Here is an 18,424-nt window from a genome sequence, read left to right as displayed (position 1 = left end):
TATGCAAATACCCTTGATCGTTAAGGTTTTATATAAAAAAACGTATCCCTGCAGTGAAACCATTTTTGTATTTCGGATTGCGTGGATAATACCCGGGCGACTATACAAAGATAGACTTTACAGACTCCCTGATACGACAATTGTTACTCCCTTGTCATCCATGCTTCACTGTGTATTTGTTGTCATTCACTTGATGCTCAGTTTATGAATTTATTACAGATGTATAATTAGTGAGTGAGTGTGTTTAATTTTACGCCGCTTTTAGCAACATTCCAGCAATATCACAGTGAGGGACACCAGAAATGGGGCTTCACACATTGTACCCATGTCAGGAATCGAACCTGGGTCTTTGGCGTGACGAGCGAACGCTTTAACCACTAGGCTACCTGACCACCCGTATAATTAGTGGTAGCACCACTCAGAATACCTGACAAAAATCATATTTGGCATTTCTTGGATCTGGGGTAATGACAGAATCTAAATCCAGGTTAAAAGTGGGGTGAATGTACGTTATGTTTATATACACATGACACTGCAGCAAGCGAGGAATCATCAGCTGAGTTCCAAAACAAGCATCTATCAAGGGATTAACCCAAAATATTTTTATTGATTAATCACTTTTATCTTGCACAGTGGATTTGTCAAAAGTAAATGTTTAAATATGTAGGTTTACTGAAGCAGACAGAGTGCCTATGTGAAAAAATAATACTTTGTTTAAAAGATTAGCCAATAATATATGCTCATTGTTATCTTACTCAATAGATTTTTTTTAAAAAATGGACATCAACTTTTGAAAGTTGCAATTACGATATTTCCAGTTTGTTTTCATTCATTCATTCATTCAGTTGTAGCATTGAACAGAATCATTCCTGTTCCTCCATGTTTTCATTGGGAAGTTCTTGATGTGAGACAGACAATACAATGTCATTGTTTTCAAAAGACTTTTTGTTTGTAGGAGTGTATATGTAACAGTCAGTGAGTGAAATGTTATTCACTCAGGCAATGGATAAATGTTTCAGTCATTTTACAAATTGACTGAAAAATCTGTCCATTTATTTAACAAATTGACTAAGATTATTAAGATGTTCAAAAGGGCTTAAAACATCACAATAGACTAATTTTACTAGCATTAGAAGCCAAAAAATACATAAAGGTACTTTGACTTTCTTTTTGTCTTTTACAGTCACTGGGTGATGAAATTAAACATCAAAATGTTTGGAATTTGTCATCATAATAAAAAAAATGGACAGATTTTTTAGTCAATTTGTAAAGTAACTGAATATTTAGACACTTAATGAATTGCCAAAGTGACAAATTTAGTCATTTTACATATACACACGATAGAATAAGCAATGCTCAGGTGACATGTTTAGTTTGTGTTACAAGTCAAAATAGTGTCAACAAAAATTGTGCAATACCAAACAAGAGACTTATCAAAACTTTGCCACCATAACCAATGAAATGCCCAAAGATACCTACATTTCCTCATTATTTCCAAGACAAATGCACTTACTGTTGGTGCAGCACAGATCGCAAACTAGTTGAGATTTCAGGGACATCATCCAGGTACTCACGGGTAGTGAGCGAGTTTGGTTTTACGCCTCTTTTAGCAATATTCCAGCAATATCACAGCGTGGGACACCAGAAATGGGCTTCACATATTGGACCCATACTCACGAGGAAAAAACAATAACAAAGGCAACAACCAGTCTCTGAGAATTGCTGTAGATCAGTGCCCCTTTAATTGTTTCAAACAAAGTTATATATTTCAGAGACTAAGTGTTAGTCCAGATGTATGGCTGCATGTACCATGTTCGATGCTGGTATGTTGGTATGTTGGTATGTCTTTGTATGTCATGTATGTGAAGGTCAAGGTCATGCAAACATGCTGACTTGGCTCAAACCCATAACAACAATGGTCCTCTCCAGCATGGCAGTGCTGATCAAACAACCAATGATTAACTTTACTTCAATAGGCAATGGCTGCATGCAAGAGCAGTTTTACCGTTGTGCGGCATGCTGGAATGCTGAGTTTGGCAACACTGGTATTGAAGCACCCCAATAAAGAGTCGACTGGACAATGGACACGAATATGATATCCTCTTCCATCTGCCCAGGACATAAGTAGAGGGCATGTTGTTTTACGCCTCAGTAAGCACTAGTTCATCTATTAAGAACTGACTTCAATATTTTATGTATTGATGGACAAACATAAAACTGGCGTGGACATCATGACAGCATGTCAACGCGATTATTGAAGTGATTCTTATAAATAAATTAATATGTGAACAATAATCACTTCACAAAGTACTCAACACCAACAAACATAGTCAACAGTACAAAATCACAAAATCAGCACCAACACAAGCTTGTTGTGTTTTAGTAGTCCCTTGGCCGGGGCATTTTTTGGGGTGTGTGTGGGTGTGGATTTACGGAAACATAACACAAAAACGATTTGGATAACCAATCAAATGCCACAAAATCACTAGCAATTAATAATATCACCATGGACAGAGGATAATTGAGGCAACATATGGCAGGTAAACAAGTTGTTGATGAATAACAATCAATAATGCCCACTTTACCAAATTACTCATGATCACACAGTGATGTTTGTTTGTTTGTTGTTTGATGCCACACTCGTGAATAATCCAGCTATATACGGCAGAATATAAATAATCAAGTATTAAGAGCTACAATCAAGGCAATCAGAGATACAATGATACACAAACATCTAAGCCAATCGATGTATTAGTTGCCTCTAACAATAGCCATAGGCTGCTAGGTTCCAGGTCTCACCAGCGTCACAGTGAAGTGGGCGGTGTGGTAGCCTGGTGGTTGAAGTGTTTGTTCATCATGCTGAAGACCTGGGTTTGATTCCCCCACATGGGTACAATGTGTGTAGCCTATTTCTGGTTTTCCCTGTTCTTTTGTTCATAGAATAACAGCAGCCTAAAAACAATACTCACTCACTCACTCATGACATTCACTCAGAATGAAATCCACATTGTTGCTCATAATCAAATGTTGGATACAGGCAATCCAAAAAATAACATATTCACTCAAAACAAATCTATATTTCACATTTTATATCATATACATTGTATTGATCACACATACATACCGGTATATAACCGGTATGAGTTTCAGTCTGGTTTTCACTGTCACTGAGGTCAAGTGTCAATGATCTGCCAGCTAACAAATACATGCAGGGATTTATCAAGGATTACAAGCTAAGCACCCATGACAGGCACACTTGGATTTTTTGTTGAAAATAGGTATTTTTGTTATTTTAAGAGATGTAGGGTGAGGTATTTTAACCTTGCCCACAACACCTCATTGTAGAACTAAGCACTTTAAGCCTGTTATTTGTCCTGTTATCAGTGAAACACAAGCCATTTCTACAAAGCCACAACATTATTAATGGTTCAACTAGAACTACATGATTTGAGAATTTGGGAATTTGTACTGACATTTGCTGAAGACTTGGGGCAGAAGCATGTCTTCATGTGGGACCCATATTTCTTTGAAATCAAGCTTTACTGCGTTGGGGTCAATGATATAGTCAACCAGATGCACAGATATCGTTCTGAATGTGGTAAAAATGTATGTCAATTACAATAGATGGAATCCATTAGCAATTTGCCCATTATGAAGTGACACAATGGGTCAGTAATACCTACAGGGAGATACCACCTGAATCTGTTATTCCAGAAGTAGATTCAACAAGCGCCAAAGGTGTGAGTTGATTTTACTTCTAGAATCAACAGATTCAAGTGATTTCTCTGAGGTAAACCATGTTAGGTTTGATATGTAATTTCTCAATAGTTTTGTATAGTTACCTATAATTGCAACAGTGTTACTAGCTTAAATGCATGGCCAGTGAATTCCTGGCTCAGAATCATTTTTTTGTTGTTTATTTTTGGTTTAACGCCGCACTCAGCAATATTCCAGCTATATGATAGCGATCTGTAAATAATCGAGCCTGGACCAGACAATCTAGTGATTAATATCATGAGCATCGATTCACACAATTAGGATCAATGACATGCATCAACCAAGTCAGCGAGTCTGACCACCCGATTAGTCGCCTCTTACGACAAGCATTATAAGTCGCCTTTTACGGCAAGCATGGGTTGCTGAAGACCTATTCTACCCCCGATCTTTATAGATCGCTCAGAATCAACAGCAACAGCAATAGAGTGACAGCATCATAATGATTGAACTGCAATCCCTACCTAACAGAGAGCAGCATGATGTTGGAATGGCAACCCTAACACTGCCATCCTGCCAGACCGGAGAAAGGTACTATAGCAGTAATTACAGAGTCTAGACACTGACTACAGGCAGCCAGCAGACCAAGAACACAGGGCCACCAATACAACATGAACTGGAGCATGTTACAGCAGACTGCGGCTAATCAGCACCTCTGTGATGGTGTTCCCCACAAGACGGAGGTATTGGCTGTGTCAGAGGGCAGGTGGTAGGGTATAAACAGGACAGACACATCGTGACAGATGTGTGCTTGATTACACCACTGCTGTTCTCTGGAGTCCGAACATTGCCTTATCAATTACACTGCTTGGAACCTGCTGCAGATAGGATTAGAATGGATTCAGCAACACCAGGAAATTGACATCAGTGCTCCTGCTTGTAATCATATCTCACCGGAAACAAGCGCTTGCACCATTGTCCTGCTGGAATTGGTGTTTGTTGTGTTTGTGCTGGTGGATGCACAGGCCTAGCAGACAATGGAAGTCATCCCTGCTGCAGCCAGTATTGATGAGCCTCACAGGATATACATACAGATTGACTAGCTTTCTGATGCATGATATTGACCCTTGTCAAAGGGATATTTTCACAAAGTCAATCTAATCTTTGCTGGACAAACATGCACATTTGTTGTTCAATGCCTCAACTGGTTAGAGCAACGTTTTTTCCCACTTACTGAAGCTGAAGGGATTGTTGTCAGCACAGGTCCTACAGTGTGTGAGTGAGTGAGTATGGTTTTACAATGTTCCAGCAATATCATGGTGGGGGACACCAGAAATGGGCTTCACACATTGTACCCATGTTGGGAATCGAACCTGGGTCTTCGGCGCGACGAGCGAACGCTTTAACCACTAGGCTACCTGACCGCCAGATACAGATATGTATCCAAGGTACGATTCTGTACATGGAAATATACCCTAGCCATGTTGTGATGGTCACTGCAAACAGACATGTGCTCCAGTGTGTTACCTGTAACACATGTTGTGATGGTCGCTGCAAACAGCCATGTGTTCCAGTGTGTTACCTGTAACACATGTTGTGATGGTCACTGCAAACAGCCATGTGTTCCAGTGTGTTACCTGTAACACATGTTGTGATGGTCACTGCAAACAGCCATGTGTTCCACTGTGTTACCTATCAGGTGGACAAAATGGATGTCAACTGTTGACAGCTCTCAGATTGACGAGGCACAGGCGGCCCAGTCGTCTAAGGCACCGCGATTCGCTGTGAAGAATTGCGTCCCTTGGACACACCAGAAACCTATGATTGTGGGTTCGAATCCTGGTTCGCCCTGATTATGGAGTGTGGATCTATGGTCAAATGGTGTGGATCTATGGTCAGATTGTGTGAATCTATGGTCAAATGGTGTGGATCTATGGTCAGATTGTGTGAATCTATGGTTAAATTGTGTGGATCAATGGTCAGATTGTGTGAATCTATGGTCAAATGGTGTGGATCTATGGTCAGATTGTGTGAATCTATGGTCAAATGGTGTGGATCTGTGGTCAAATGGTGTGGATCTACGGTCAGATTGTGTGAATCTATGGTCAAATGGTGTGAATCTATGGTCAGATTGTGTGACTCTATGGTCAGATTGTGTTAATCTACGGTCAAATGGTGTGGATCTATGGTCAAAAGGTGTGGATCTATGCCCAAATGGTGTGAATCTATGCTCAAATGGTGTGGATACATGCTTTAATGAAATCAATCTTTGCCCAATTATGCTGAAGTAGCATAATTATATTCCCAACAAGTGCAATACTACACTCATATGGATTTGATCCATGCTCAAAACATGTGAATCTATGGTAACCTTAAGGCTTGCTTGCCTGCCTGTTTGGGCTCACTTCATGCTTTTTACCCAATTACATGAAGTGGTGCCTACTCTAGCCACCAATCAGATGACCTGTTCCAAGCCAGATCATACTCAGTAGGTTGGGTTGTCGCGATACCAGTACCACTGCACTCTACTGAGAGTAACATTTACGTATAGTGAAACTAGTTCTACATACATTTCAGTCAAAGACATCATCTGCCCAATTCAAAAATCAAAGTCACAGATATGTTGATACCTGTGAAAAATTTGATCAAGAAATATTAAAGGGTACTTGAGACTGAGAAACCAATCCATTCCAAGTTCTTGTCAGGGAAACCAGAAAAAATAAAACTTACATTCTCTAATAGCAAAAGGCACCAGTTCATGGCTGGTCTTTATCTGTGCAAAGTTCTTTTTTGTTATCAAGAAATATTCAACAGTCTTAGAGTTGTGCTTTGGAAAGCCACCCATTGGACAGATGATTATCATCATTGATCAGACTGAAAGCAAAGGAAAAAAAACAAAAACATGACTAAAACAGCGGTACAAAAAGTACCAGATTAGGGGATTTCTCAACCACTATCTTGAAGGAATTGATATCAAGAGGAACTGAGAACATTTGCAATGGTCCCTAATTCCCTGCACAGACAGTGGCTACAAATCACTTCTGTGTCTTGAATGACCTGAATATTGAGCACAATCAGCTATTGCAAGAGTCCAATGTCTCTCACAGACTCACAGCTGGTCTTCGTCTAGGGCTGTGGAAAGTAATACAAGCTATAGATTACAATACATTAAATCTAAGAATGGATATTTATAAACAAGACAAGTCAATTTAATTATTCTGAAATGCCAGACTAATTATATCAATTTAGAGGATTTAGAGTGGATTCTGCTGAGGTGAATATGTTTTAGTGGAAAAACTATCCAATGACGTAGTCTGTGCCATGTTGGTGAATGCCAAATGATGAATACAACCAGTAAATGCATCAGAAATAGATATTAAAACAGCCATATATTGTTATCAGTAGTTGATTCACATATGTTTTCGTAAAATATTCAGGTCAGAAGATTGGGTAAAATTACAATATAAATGACAATTCAGGGTTTGAAATTATGATTTTCAATATGTTGCCATGTGTTCAGTGTTCAGTGAGCCAGTCTCATCAGTTGTGCAAAATAACATATAATCAGCACAATGTTTTGGTCATACATTTAGGGGCACTGTCTCCGCCATGGTGTAGAGATCATCAGGGGGCACCTATCTCTGCCATGGTGTAGAGATCATCAGGGGGCACCTGTCTCTGCCACAGTGTAGAGATCACCAGGGGGCACATGTCTCCGCCATGGTGTTGAGATCATCAGGGGGCACATGTCTCTGCCATGGTGCAGAGATCACCAGGGGGAACCTGTCTCCGCCATGGTGTAGAGATCATCAGGGGGCACCTATCTCTGCCATGGTGTAGAGATCACCAGGGGGAACCTGTCTCTGCCATTGTGTAGAGATCATCAGGGGACACATGTCTCTGCCACGGTGTAGAGATCATCAGGGGGCACCTATCTCTGCCATGGTGTAGAGATCACCAGGGGGCACCTGTCTCTGCCACGGTGTAGAGATCATCAGGGGGCACCTGTCTCTGCCACAATGTAGAGATCATCAGGGGGAACCTGTCTCTGCCACAGTGTAGAGATCATCAGGGGGAACCTGTCTCTGCCTTGGTGTTGAGATCATCAGGGGGCACCTGTCTCTGCCATGGTGTTGAGATCATCAGGGGGCACCTGTCTCTGCCATGGTGTTGAGATCATCAGGGGGAACCTGTCTCTGCCACAGTGTAGAGATCATCAGGGGGCACCTGTCTCTGCCATGGTGTTGAGATCATCAGGGGGCACCTGTTTCCTCTTTGGATTAGACATCATCAGGGGGCACATGTCTCCTCTCTGGATTAGACATCATCAGGGGGCATCTGTCTCCTCTTTGGATTAGACATCATCAGGGGGCACATGTCTCCTCTCTGGATTAGACATCATCAGGGGGCACATGTCTCTCTCTGGATTAGACATCATTGAGGGCACCTGTCTTCTCTTTGGATTAGACATCATCAGGGGGCACATGTCTCCTCTCTGGATTCGACATAATTGAGGGCACCTGTCTCCTCTTTGGATTAGACATCATCAAGGGGGCACATGTCTCCTCTCTGGATTAGACATCATCAGGGGGCACATGTCTCTCTCTGGATTAGACATCATTGAGGGCACCTGTCTTCTCTTTGGATTAGACATCATCAGGGGGCACATGTCTCCTCTCTGGATTCGACATAATTGAGGGCAGTATAATGATTCCAAGTGAGCCTGTCCTTGTTTTATCCCCCTATCCGCGTGTCAGGCAGGGTAACAACAAGAACCATCTTTTAACATCTTTTGGTATGATTGCAAACCGACAACTTTCCACTCTCCAGGCAGGTGCTCTATCCACTACACCACTGAGGCGTTCTGTTACGCACATGAGATAGGCCAATGTGATAGTAATGTGCAATGGTTGCGTTGGAATGGATACCCCTCAGTAAATCACATTTCTTGTGGTGTGGCTTTATACATAGGCTGGCATCCAAAGTGTTATGCAGATTTCAGGAAAGCAAAAAAACCCACTAGCGCTGCACATTTGAACAAAACATGGGAATGTACTCTAGAAAATGCATTACCATTGCAAAGGTAATAATAATTAAAAAGATCACAAGTGTCTGCAGCAGTCTGCAGTAGCTCAAAGTAGGTCTCCAAAACACAGGAGATGGCATTTACCTCCATTACAGACGAGAAAAAGGTTCCCCTACAACACACACTCCCTGGATACTGTGGAGAAGACAAGAACTAAAGCATGTGATAGAATCAATCCCCCCAGTCATTAGTCGGCCAGAAGCAGTCAGTACTCCTGGGTACTAGGAATAGATTAGGGTTCACTTCAAGAGGCCATTTCACTTACAAACTGCCAACAACTTACATTTATCTCTCCGGATTGAAGAGTGTTTAACTGATTTCTTGGTAATGATTTTAAACCCTTCATATTGTGTCACAGTTGGATATATCAATTGTATATTACACAAATGTTCCCCTCGGTACAGCCTATCTCACTCCCGATCTGGGTCAGAATTGGTCTTCAGCTACCCATGCGTATCTTGATACGCTACGATACACATAGACAAGAGAAGACAAGAGATAAATGAATTAAACTTTGTTTAATAAAATGAAAAATTAAATGAAAGTGAATGAATGTTCATGAGTCATAAAATATATACTGTAATGAGTACTTCAACTTAATGAATTACACATTTCCATGTCATGGCTAGCAAACACAAAAGTAACAGTCCTACATGGACTAGATAAGTACCAGTAACTTGTCATTTTCACAATAAGTCCCTGGTGGTTTCTCTGGCAAAGGACGAGCGTCTGCTTTTTCTGACATGTTTGAGTTAGAGACCACTCAGCCAATCAGAAAGCTTAAACTGCTAATGATATACAAAGCTAGCATAGCCACTATATTTTCGAGGACATACGTGTGTGTAGTGAAAATTATATTGTCCCTATGATTTATGACTCGGTTCGAATTCAAAATTCATTTAAAACACATTTAAAATATATCTGTGATAAAAGTTTATTCAAAAATATGTATCATGAAAAATCGAGATACAGCCCCTCACAAATCGCGCATTGAGAGAATCGTATTGAGTGAATCGCAATGCATCAGTGTCCCTGGATATCGTTTCAGCCCTAGTTGATGCGTGTCATTGTATCCCAATTGCGTAGATCAATGCACATGATGTCAATCACTTGATTGGCATTGAGAGAATCATATTGAGTGAATCGCAATGCATCAGTGTCCCAGGATATCGTTTCAGCCCTAGTTGATGCGTGTCATTGTATCCCAATTGCGTAGATCAATGCACATGATGTCAATCACATGACTGGCATTGAGAGAATCGTATTGAGTGAATCGCAATGCATCAGTGTCCCAGGATATCGTTTCAGCCCTAGTTGATGCGTGTCATTGTATCCCAATTGCGTAGATCGATGCACATGATGTCAATCACTTGACTGTCTGGTCCAGACTCGATTTCATACATACTGCCAACATATAGATGGAATATTGGTGATTGACGCGTAAAAAAAACAACAAACAAATCTCAGTTCAGTCTTGGTCACATGGCTCTTCATTCATTACAGTCCATCACCTCGACAGTTCATAATTACATTCAGTGTAGTCTGAAATGCCAATACTAACTGGCACACAACTAGTTATCATCTGTCAACCAATCAGGAAAGTGTCACTAACTACTTTATCAATACAGTCAATGTGACAGAAGTCAAATAAATCAGTCAATCCCTTATTATTAAATGTTTGAAGCTTCACCAAAGATTGATAGCAAGACAAATAAGATGCAGAATCAAAATCACATTAAGGTCAATATAATGTTCATTTTCTTACCACTAAAGATATGTTGATGTGAGGTGAGGTGAAATGGGGTTTAATGTCGCGTTCAAGATTATAGCGATGTTCCCTACAATGCAGTAACAAATCAAGTCATTTTTTTGTTGTTGAAAAAAAAGGAATTTCTTGGTATTGGCGAGATACCAAACTGGAAAACAGGTGATTAAATCGGTCTGGCATGAAGATGATCACGACTTAACCCATTATAACATTCAAGAGTCAATAATGACACAATCAACTGTTCTTAAGCGTCAAGGCAAGAGTTCACTCTTACAGAAGACAGAGTGATTTAATCCGAGGGATGACGCTGATAGAAACATAATTCATGAGCATATCGCGTGTTGACTGTCCCTCCATCTTGTTGTCTGCATGTGGTCATGTGACCTCAGTGAAGTCCGCCACTCCACGACTACAGCTTCACTTCTCAATATCCAGGTAATCAGCTCTGCTGTTTCGGATAAACGTCAATTTGGTTTAGTCATGCAACATGTTAATGCCCTCGGCTACCAATTATTGTAAAATGGTTTTAGAAAGTAATTGAAGTACTTAGCTATAGCTTTTAGTTTCCCCAGTTCACACAGTGGGAGACGGAAGGGGCGATAAGCTGTCATTAGATACAATTAACAACATTCAATCAGGCAGATTAACCATGGAAATGGATAGGTCTATGAAATAATGGCGGCACATCATGACAGAGTCATTACTCGTGAAACTGGGACTTCCTAAAATCGAACATGATGTTAAGAAGGCTTAATTCCTAAAAACGTCTCCATCACAATATCCAAAAGTAAAGTTCATAGCCAAATTAACTTGTTTTGTATTGAAATAATGTGGTTCATACATATTTAACAATTTGATTTTTTATCAAATCAATATCAGTTACTAAAATTGTCAGAAAGCAACAACTTGAAGCATAACCTTTTTAGTTTGATATTACCTTTATATTTGCTGGGCAAATTCATAATGGCTCACAAATGAAAGGCATTTATCACCACTCCCCAGGATCACGTTTCTCAGCTCTAACGACCATACAAACAATTTAAGAGAACGTATTATTATGTTGTCTTGATAGCTTAAGATTGAAACCCTTTTTTGTTATTGATCAACGTAGTGAATGGCTTGCATCAGGCTGCAAAGGCAATTATATACCGTCAAGTCCCAAAAGAATCGATAGCCACGTTTTTCAATCCATGGCAGGATTTCTCTCACAATTCCAGACATTCAGGGCTACATCTGAAAAAGAGATTTCCTCCAAAATCAATTTTTCAAAATGAATCTTTTGTGGAGGGGATGATAATGACAGAATGGTAAAGATTTAACAACTGAAATCCAGTTGAATATTTTGCTCCTGATATATACTGGTCTTAGCAGAGACAAAACCAAATAATCATGTATAAAGCCTATTGTTACATCAGGGATAATTGAGCATTGAAAGGTCGTAATGTACGTTTATGCAAGGCCATTATTTCTTTTTAGTATTTCACATAACACCAACATTTCAAAAGGAAAATACAGGATGCGGAATAGGATTACTTAAACTTGACAATTTTCTTCATGTCTATAGCAGCTGTGTTGAACTCAGTGCAGACATCAATTGTTTAAGGACTCATCTACTCAAATGTCTTGGGATCAAAGAATAAAGAAGAAAGATTTTTGCTGGCGGGAGACACAGTGTATCAACGTATCGGCTAGACATTTTTCCTCACATTTCAAGATTTACTACAATTAAAGACTGAAAAAAACTATCTATATTCTGCGATTACTAATCTGATCTTCATCCCTGCCAAGCCTTTGTTGAACATGTTAATGTATTTTCTTTAATACATGTAGGAATGTGATGGATAACCATCATGATACTTGAGACAGGATTTACAAATACTTATAGCAAAACTTATTTTGTTGAAAAATCATATTTTAAATCTTGATTACATGTTTTTTAATAAATCAGAAATAACCTATTGTCCTACAAATAATCAAGTCTAGATCCGACAAACCAGTGGTGAACAATAGCAGTGTCCGACTCAGTTGGGGTAGGATGACAAGCAGTGATCACCATGGATGCTGTGAGGTGATAGTCTTGTAACACCTTCAGAATGGTTGTGTATCACCATGGATGCTATGGGGTGATAGTCTTGTAACACCTTCAGAATGGTTGTATATCACCATGGATGCTATGGGGTGATAGTCTTGTAACACCTACAGAATGGTTGTATATCACCATGGATGCTATGGGGTGATTGTCTGTAACACCTACAGAATGGTTGTATATCACCATGGATGCTATGGGGTGATAGTCTTGTAACACCTTCAGAATGGTTGTATATCACCATGGATGCTATGGGGTGATTGTCTGTAACACCTACAGAATGGTTGTATATCACCATGGATGCTATGGGGTGATAGTCTTGTAACACCTTCAGAATGGTTGTATATCACCATGGATGATATGGGGTGATAGTCTTGTAACACCTACAGAATGGTTGTATATCACCATGGATGATATGGGGTGATAGTCTTGTAACACCTTCAGAATGGTTGTATATCACCATGGATGCTATGGGGTGATAGTCTTGTAACACCTACAGAATGGTCGTATATCACCATGGATGCTATGGGGTGATAGTCTTGTAACACCTTCAGAATGGTTGTATATCACCATGGATGGTATGAGGTAAAAGTCTGTAACACCTACAGAGTGGTTGTATATCACCATGGATGCTATGGGGTGATAGTCTGTAACACCCACAGAATGGTTGTATATCACCATGGATGCTATGGGGTGATAGTCTTGTAACACCTTCAGAATGGTTGTATATCACCATGGATGCTATGAGGTAAAAGTCTGTAACACCTACAGAATGGTTGTATATCACCATGGACGATATGGGGTGATAGTCTTGTAACACCAACAGAATGGTTGTATATCACCATGGATGCTATGGGGTGATAGTCTTGTAACACCTTCAGAATGGTTGTATATCACCATGGATGATATGGGGTCATAGTCTTGTAACACCTACAGAATGGTTGTATATCACCATGGATGCTATGGGGTCATAGTCTTGTAACACCTACAGAATGGTTGTATATCACCATGGACGATATGGGGTGATAGTCTTGTAACACCAACAGAATGGTTGTATATCACCATGGATGCTATGGGGTGATAGTCTTGTAACACCAACAGAATGGTTGTATATCACCATGGATGCTATGGGGTGATAGTCTTGTAACACCTACAGAATGGTTGTATATCACCATGGATGCTATGGGGTGATAGTCTTGTAACACCTACAGAATGGTTGTATATCACCATGGATGCTATGGGGTGATAGTCTTGTAACACCTACAGAATGGTTGTATATCACCATGGATGCTATGGGGTGATAGTCTTGTAACACCCACAGAATGGTTGTATATCACCATGGATGCTATGGGGTGATAGTCTTGTAACACCTACAGAATGGTTGTTTATCAACACAACCCTGAAATCATTTGGACTTTTGACTGGATATGAACAGTTTTCTTCTAGTGTATTATGTCACAAGAATTCAAAACATAGCATTTGAAATCAATATTATGTCAATAATATATTGTATTTTATTAACATTTTTCAGAAAAACTTCAATTTAGTTGATTTTTAACAGCAGTCCTACGAACATATTAATATAAAATTATTGATATGCTAACTTTGTGGGTTAAATTCAGTTGTCATGAAAACAAAACATCATCCATAGTAAAATGTCATCATAGCATTCCAGAGTGATGTTTGTCTCAAAACTGTGAAAATAAAATATAGAATGGAGAAAAGAGAAAAAATCCCTAATAACTAAGCTGTTCGTTCCAAATTAAATACTATCAAGTGTTGTGCCTTTGCATAAATCCAGGAAAAACATGCAGCAAATCTGTCTCTGTGACCTTGAACAGTGTTGCCAGGGCGATGAAGTTGCTAGGAACAAGTGGATGGTCCAAGCATGACGGCTAATTGCCAATTGGTGGAATCACTACTACAAAAATGCAGGGACATGTCGCATAAGCTGACAGTTATGCTTTAATAATGGCAATCACATCTGTCATTTAGGAAATGGCCTAATGCGTAGCAGAGTAGATTGGACGATTAAGTTGATATCTGTCACCCAAACAATTCATCTGCATTAGAAGTCCGTGATCTCACACTATACATCAGATATCAGATGGTATTGTCATCAATGTACAGCATCACCAGGCCTGTGGGGACTCAGGGTTAGAATTGGTCTCAGCAACTTACGCTTGTGGTATGAAGTGACTAACTGCATCTTTGATCAGGCTTTGTGACCTGGGGCCCGTTCCACAAAGCGATCTTAGTGCTGATTGTCGTAAGCCTATGTTAAAGTATGGGAGTTATGATCATCTTAGTGCTAAAATCACTTTGTGGAACGGGGCCCTGGTTGATTGTGTTTCATTGTGCCCGCAAGGTGTTGGAGAGATCGTTTCAGTCTTCTACATCACACCACATCACAATATCAAATTAAATATAAAACATCAACCCTAGAGAATAATTAATTATTTTCCATTCCATAATGCGAAAATGCTAAAATGGAGGTGAAAATTATATAAATGGATCCTCACTTCAAATCAGAGATCTAAGGCACATAAATTCCCAAATGCAAAGTTACATCCCTTAGCCGTGTCAGGATCCACTGGGTTGAATCCAAGAATCCCTATTGTTATGATGTTTGTTTGTCTGCAGCTTCCTTGTCTCACCGGGCAGTCGGGTAGCCTAGTGGTTAAAGCGTTCGCTCGTCACGCCGAAGACCCGGGTTCGATTCCCGACATGGGTACAATGTGTGAAGCCCATTTCTGGTGTACCCCGCTGTGATATTGCTGGAATATTGCTAAAAGCGGGATAGAAACCAAACTCACTCACTCACTCCTTGTCTCACTAATGTGGTGAATATCTACAACCTGGATCACTTTTGGCTGTCCTGAAATAACGAGCTGACACGTTATAATAAATCATTAATACTGTTCAAACTAGTGCTAAACCCGACGCAATCACTCAACTTCTCAACATCTTATATCACAACCACAGCAGCAATGAAAAGATGAAGAGTAGAGAGTGCATCACCTCAAAGCTGAACGACTCACGGAATAGCATAAGAAGGAATGATATCAAGGCCAACTGTCTATCTTGGGAAAAGTAGAAAACATCCCCCAGTGACTGGAAGTACTCCCGTTTGCTAGTACACATGTACCTAAGAGTCATGTTAGCTATTTCAAGTCTAATTATAGAACTGCCGTTCTTGTGGAATGAATATGTTCTGACACTCCACACAGTATCACACTAGGGAAATCAATGGAAGAGAACACTCAAATAGTGATTCAATTAAACGACAGATTTATACAATATTAACTGTTTGTTATGCAAGTCAACCAGATATTCACAGGCAGCAATCACATTATAAGCCACTACTACGGGCATGCAAGTTAAAGGGATGCTGTCAAGTGTGCAAGTGAGTGAGTACAAACTGTTGGATAGGCATTACTTAGAAGTTGTCGGATGACAAAGTATACAATTTATGGATTACAACTTCTTTAATACTGTAAAGGCGACGTATAGATACTTATACTGTTGTCAAGCAAGACTGAATGAGGAACATTGTTAAGAATATATACAGTAGGTGCAGGATTAACAGTAGAGGATTAACAGTAACAACAATTGCATACGTGAGTGGGATAACATGAGTAGGTAATGCCACTGGTAACCTAACTCTTGTCTATTGCGCAAATACTCTCATATGCTGTTAAAATACCTCTGAGTTTCAGAAATAACCAAAAAAAACAAATTTGAACAAAATGCTTTTTTCCAATTTGCCTGCCTACTTGGAATCCTAGATAATCCCAGCCCATTCACCCCAGAGGAACTGATAAATGAATTGCCTCCCCTACTTACTCAACAATAATCAATATGATTCCTCTAGGCATGATCCAGCCAGCAAGTCCCTGGTTAGTGAGTGGGTGTTGTCAGCAATATTCTAGCTGTGGTTGGTGTATAATCAGAGCTCAGCCGACCCGTGAAGATCCGGGGTAGAATAGGTCTTCAGCAACCCATGCTTGCCGTAAGAGGCGACTAACGGGATCGTGTGGTCAGACTCACTGACTTGTTTGATGCATGTCATGGTATGCCAATTGCGTGGATCGGTACTCATGATGTCAATCACTGGATTGTCTGGTTCAGACTCGATTATTTACAGACAATCGTCATATGGCTGGAATGTTGCTGAGAGTGGCGTTAAACAACAAACAAACAAACAAACAAAACAATAAACAGAGCTCTGCCAGGGAAACCAGCCTAGAAATGAAACATGCCATTAGTGGACACTCACATACAGCAAGGTCAGACATTTCAACCACCCAATCCTCATTTTGCCACCACTTAAAATAAACATTATATTTCATAAATACTAGTATATGTCATTGTATATGTGAGATTTGTAACACTTAGTTATAACATTTGAAACATTTGATGATAACATATGTGACATTTGTACTTGACTATAATGTGTGAGTGAGTATGGTTTTATGCTGCTTTTAGCAATATTCCAGCAATGTCATGGAAGGGACACCAGAAATGGGCTTCACACATTGTACCCATGTTGGGATGCCAACCCAGGCCTAGGCGGGACGAGCGAATACTTTAACCACTAGCAGACCCCAAAGCCCCTTTGTAGTTTGTACTTGATTATAACATATGTAACACTTGTACTTGATTATAACATGTAACACTTGTACTTGATTATAACATGTAACACTTGTACTTGATTATAACATGTAACACTTGTACTTGATTATAACATGTAACACTTGTACTTGATTATAACATGTAACACTTGTACTTGATTATTACATGTAAAGCTTGTACTTGATTATAACATGTAACACTTGCACTTGATTTTAACATGTAACACTTGCACTTGATTATAACATGTAACACTTGTACTTGATTATAACATGTAACACTTGTACTTGATTATTACATGTAACACTTGTACTTGATTATAACATGTAACACTTGTACTTGATTATAACATGTAACACTTGTACTTGATTATTACATGTAAAGCTTGTACTTGATTATAACATGTAACACTTGTACTTGATTATAACATGTAACACTTGTACTTGATTATTACATGTAACACTTGTACTTGATTATAACATGTAACACTTGTACTTGATTATTACATGTAAAGCTTGTACTTGATTATAACATGTAACACTTGTACTTGATTATAACATGTAACACTTGTACTTGATTATTACATGTAAAGCTTGTACTTGATTATAACATGTAACACTTGTACTTGATTATAACATGTAACACTTGTACTTGATTATAACATGTAACACTTGTACTTGATTATAACATGTAACACTTGCACTTGATTATAACATGTAACACTTGCACTTGATTATAACATGTAAAGCTTGTACTTGATTATAACATGTAACACTTGTACTTGATTATTACATGTAAAGTTTGTACTTGATTATAACATGTAACACTTGTACTTGATTATAACATGTAACACTTGCACTTGTTTATTACATGTAAAGCTTGTACTTGATTATAACATGTAACACTTGTACTTGATTATAACATGTAACACTTGCACTTGATTATTACACGTAAAGCTTGTACTTGATTATAACATATGTAACCTTTGTGATTTAACATACTTGTACTTGATTATAGCCTATGTTTATATTGATCGCCCATAATGGGTGTAAAATCCAGAGTGAAGATTTTAAGCAATTTTATGATAAACAAATATTAAAGAAATGTCTGTTAATGTCCCCTGAGTCTTGTAACATGA

The 18,424-nt window shown here is 39.2% G+C and overlaps 1 protein-coding gene across 2 annotated transcripts in view; it reads right to left on the bottom strand.

The window, feature by feature from the left end:
• LOC139443407 (uncharacterized) overlaps positions 1 to 18,424 on the bottom strand; it is a 167,006-nt gene that overhangs the window by 124,566 nt on the left and 24,016 nt on the right. The window lies entirely within an intron of this gene.

Source organism: Haliotis cracherodii, unplaced genomic scaffold, assembly GCF_022045235.1.
Source record: "Haliotis cracherodii isolate W230 unplaced genomic scaffold, xgHalCrac1.p SCAF_5, whole genome shotgun sequence".
Classification (NCBI taxonomy): Eukaryota; Metazoa; Mollusca; class Gastropoda; order Lepetellida; family Haliotidae; genus Haliotis; species Haliotis cracherodii.
This window is presented reverse-complemented; position numbering and strand designations above follow the sequence as displayed.